The following is a 5,142-nucleotide window of genomic DNA, read 5'->3' as shown; positions in this document are numbered from 1 at the left end:
ATATTTATGGGCTTTACTTTACACTTTTATATCATTTTTGGGACTAACCTACTTACCGGAGGCCCAGCCGTTTTTTTTTCTATTTCAGTGTTTCGAAGAAAAGGAATATCAAATGGAGTCCAAACGGGATGAAACCTTCGGGAGCGATCTTTTTGGAACAAATGCAAACCTAGGGACTTGGAGTGGACATCAAGCAACAACCGAGGCGGCCACGAGGGTGCCCGACGCGCCCCCTGGAGGTGGACGCGCCCCCACCCTCATGGGCCCCTCGAGCGTCCATCGACCTACTGCTTCCTCCTATATATACCCACGTACCCTGAAACCATCAAAACAGACCACGAAAACCTAATTCCACCGCCGCAACCTTCTGTCCGCGAGATCCCATCTTGGAGCCTTTGCTGGCGCTCTGCTGGAGGGGGAATCGACCACGGAGGGCATCTACATCATCTCCAAGGCCCTTCCGATGAGTTGTGAGTAGTTTACCAAAAACCTTCGGGTCCATAGTTATTAGCTAGATGGCTTCTTCTCTCTTTTTGGATCTCAATACAAAGTTCTCCTCGATCTTCTTGGAGATCTATTCGATGTAACTCTTTTTGTTGTCTGTTTGTCGAGATCCGATGAATTGTGGGTTTATGATCAAGTTTATCTATGAGAAATATTTGAATCTTCTCTGGATTCTTTTATGTGTGATTAAGTTATCTTTGCAAGTCTCTTCGAATTATCAGTTTGGTTTGGCCTACTAGATTGATCTTTCTTGCAATGGGAGAAGTGCTTAGCTTTGGGTTCAATCTTGCGGTGTCCTTTCCCAGTGACAGCAGGGGCGCAAGGCACGTATTGTATTGTTGCCATCGAGGATAAAGAGATGGGGTTTATATCATATTTCATGAGTTTATCCCTCTACATCATGTCATCTTTCTTAATGCATTACTCTGTTCTTTATGAACTTAATACTCTAGATGCATGCTGGATAGCGGTCGATGTGTTGAGTAATAGTAGTAGATGCAGGCAGGAGTCGATCTACTTGTCACGGACGTGATGCCTATATACATGATCATGCCTAGATAATCTCATAATTATTCGCTTTTCTATCAATTGCTCGACAGTAATTTGTTCACCCACCGTAATACTTATGCTATCTTGAGAGAAGCCACTAGTGAAACCTATGGCCCCCGGGTCTATCTTTTATCATATAAGTTTTCCATCTACTTTTATTTGCATCTTTACTTTTCCAATCTATATCATAAAAATATCAAAAGTATTTATCTTATCATATTATCTCTATCAGATCTCACTTTCGCAAGTGGCCGTGAAGGGATTGACAACCCCTTTATTGCGTTGGTTGCGAGGTTCTTGTTGGTTTGTGTAGGTGTGTGGGACTTTTGAGGAGCCTCCTACCGGATTGATACCTTGGTTCTCAAAAACTGAGGGAAATACTTACGCTACTATTGCTGCATCACCCTTTCCTCTTCAAGGAAAACCAACACAAGCTCAAGACGTAGCAGAAACCGGCACTAAAGGGTGGGGACTAAAGGTCCCCCCTTTAGTCCCGGTTCAACATGAACCGGGACCAAAGGTGTTGTAGGGTCAAATCCTAGGTGGGATATTTTCACACTTGGAGGGCGAAAAGGAGGAAAACACTCAAGAACACCAAGAACAGAACTCTCAAACAAACCCAAATATCACATCCACTAGAGTAGCATACATGAGATCCACAAGATTACAAGATCAATACAAGGAGAGTAGCACTAGGTAAGTTCTTCCCACTAGGTGAGGTCTTGATGATCTTCTCCAAGAGGAGGCCTTGACAATCCAATGGATTCTTCCCTAGGTGGGGGCTTGATCTCCAAAGAGGAGGGGATACAAGGAGCAAAGGCTTGTTGGAAATATGCCCTAGAGGCAATAATAAATTGGTTATTATTATATTTCTTTGTTCATGATAATAGTCTTTTATTCATGCTATAACTATATTATCCGGAAATCGTAATACACGTGTGAATACATAGACCACAATATGTCCCTAGTGAGCCTCTAGTTGACTAGCTCGTTGTGATCAACAGATAGTCATGGTTTCCTGGCTATGGACATTGGATGTCGTTGATAACGGGATCACATCATTAGGAGAATAATGTGATGGACAAGACCCAATCCTAAGCCTAGCACAAAGATCGTGTAGTTCGTATGCTAAAGCTTTTCTAATGTCAAGTATCTTTTCCTTAGACCATGAGATTGTGCAACTCCCGGATACCGTGGGAATTCTTTGGGTGTACCAAACGTCACAACGTAACTGGGTGGCTATAAAGGTGCATTACAGGTATCTCCGAAAGTGTCTGTTGGGTTGGCACGAATCGAGACTGGGATTTGTCACTCCGTGTAAACGGAGAGGTATCTCTGGGCCCACTCGGTAGGACATCATCATAATGTGCACAATGTGACCAAGGGATTGATCACGGGATGATGTGTTGTGGAATGAGTAAAGAGACTTGCCGGTAACGAGATTGAACAAGGTATCGGTATACCGACGATCGAATCTCGGGCAAGTACAATACCGCTAGACAAAGGGAATTGCATACGGGATTGATTAAGTCCTTGACATCGTGGTTCATCCGATGAGATCATCGTGGAACATGTGGGAGCCAACATGGGTATCCAGATCCCGCTGTTGGTTATTGACCGGAGAACGTCTCGGTCATGTACGCATGTCTCCCGAACCCGTAGGGTCTACACAGTTAAGGTTCGATGACGCTAGGGTTATAAAGGAAGTTTGTATGTGGTTACCGAATGTTGTTCGGAGTCCCGGATGAGATCCCGGACGTCACGAGGAGTTCCGGAATGGTCCGGAGGTAAAGATTTATATATGGAAAGTTGTTGTTCGGGTTCCGGAAAAAGTTCGGGTTTTTTCGGTATTGTACCGGGAAGCTTCCAGAAGGTTCCGGAGGATTCCGGAGGGGTCCGGAGGTCCGGAAATTGTTCCACCACGTCCAATACAGTAGCATGGGCTGTAGGGGGGCGCCCTAGCCTTAATGGGCCAGGGGCACCAGCCCCCCCCCCAAGGCCCATGCGCATGGGAAGGGTAAAACCCTAGAGGGGAGGCCTCCACTTGACTTGGGAGGCACTCCTCCCCCCTTGGCCGCACCCCTTGGGGTGGGAAACCCTAAAGGGGGCGCAGCCCCCCTTCCCCCATATATATACTTGAGGCATTGGAGCAGCCCATAATATGAGTTCTCTCCCTCTTGGTGCAGGCCTACCTCTCTCCCTACTCCTCCTCTCCCATGGTGCTTGGCGAAGCCCTGCGGGATTGCCACGCTCCTCCACCACCACCATGCCGTTGTGCTGCTGCTGGATGGAGTCTTCCTCAACCTCTCCCTCTCTCCTTGATGGATCAAGGCGTGGGAGACATCACCGGGCTGTACGTGTGTTGAACGCGGAGGTGCCGTCCGTTCGGCACTAGGATCTCCGGTGATTTGAATCACGACGAGTACGACTCCTTCAACCCCGTTCTCATGAACGCTTCCGCTTAGCGATCTACAAGGGTATATAGATGCACTCTCCTTCTCCTCATTGCTGGTTTCTCCATAGATAGATCTTGGTGACACGTAGGAAAATTTTGAATTTCTGCTACGTTCCCCAACAGTGGCATCATGAGCTAGGTCTATTGCGTAGATTCTTTGCACGAGTAGAACACAAAGTAGTTGTGGGCGTTGATTTTGTTCAATATGCTTACCGTTACTAGTCCAATCTTGTTTCGACGGTATTGTGGGATGAAGCGGCCCGGACCGACCTTACACGTACTCTTACGTGAGACAGGTTCCACCGATTGACATGCACTTGGTGCATAAGGTGGCTAGCGGGTGCCAGTCTCTCCCACTTTAGTCGGAACGGATTCGATGAAAAGGGTCCTTATGAAGGGTAAATAGCAATTGGCATATCACGTTGTGGTCTTGCGTAGGTAAGAAACGTTCTTGCTAGAAACCCATAGCAGCCACGTAAAACATGCAACAACAATTAGAGGACGTCTAACTTGTTTTTGCAGGGTATGCTTTGTGATGTGATACGGCCAAGAAGAATGTGATGAATGATATGTGATGTATGAGATTGATCATGTTCTTGTAATAGGATTCACGACTTGCATGTCGATGAGTATGACGACCGGCAGGAGCCATAGGAGTTGTCTTTATTTATTGTATGACCTGCGTGTCATTGAAGAACGCCATGTAAACTACTTTACTTTATTGCTAAACGCGTTAGTCATAGAAGTAGAAGTAGTCGTTGGCGTGACAACTTCATGAAGACACGATGATGGAGATCATGATGATGGAGATCATGGTGTCATGTCGGTGACAAGATGATCATGGAGCCCCGAAGATGAAGATCAAAGGAGCTATATGATATTGGCCATATCATGTCACTACTCTATTTGATTGCATGTGATGTTTATCATGTTTATGCATCTTGTTTGCTTAGAACGACGGTAGTAAATAAGATGATCCCTTACAACAATTTCAAGAAGTGTTCTCCCCTAACTGTGCACCGTTGCTACAGTTCGTCGCTTCTAAGCACCACGTGATGATCGGGTGTGATGGATTCTTACGTTCACATACAACGGGTGTAAGACAATTTTACACAGCGAAAACACTTAGGGTTAACTTGACGAGCCTAGCATGTACAGACATGGCCTCGGAACACGGAGACCGAAAGGTCGAGCATGAGTCGTATAGTAGATACGATCAACATGAAGATGTTCACCGATGATGACTAGTCCGTCTCACGTGATGATCGGACACGGCCTAGTTGACTCGGATCATGTAATCACTTAGATGACCAGAGGGATGTCTATCTGAGTGGGAGTTCATAAGATGAACTTAATTATCTTGAACATAGTCAAAAGACCTTTTGCAAATTATGTCGTAAGCTCGCGCTTTAGTTCCACTGTTTAGATATGTTCCTAGAGAAAATATAGTTGAAAGTTGAAAGTAGCAATTATGCGGACAGTAGAAAGCTTATGTCCTTAATGCACCGCTCAGTGTGCTGAACCCCAAACGTCGTTTGTGGATGTTGCGAACATCGGACATACACGTCTTGATAACTACGTGATAGTTTAGTTAAACGGTTTAGAGTTGAGGCACGAAAGACGTTTTCGAAATG

The sequence above is a fragment of the Triticum aestivum genome, chromosome 5B, assembly GCF_018294505.1.
Source record: "Triticum aestivum cultivar Chinese Spring chromosome 5B, IWGSC CS RefSeq v2.1, whole genome shotgun sequence".
Lineage (NCBI taxonomy): Eukaryota > Viridiplantae > Streptophyta > Magnoliopsida > Poales > Poaceae > Triticum > Triticum aestivum.
The sequence above is the reverse complement of the archived record's forward strand: the minus strand, read 5'-3'. Positions refer to the sequence as shown.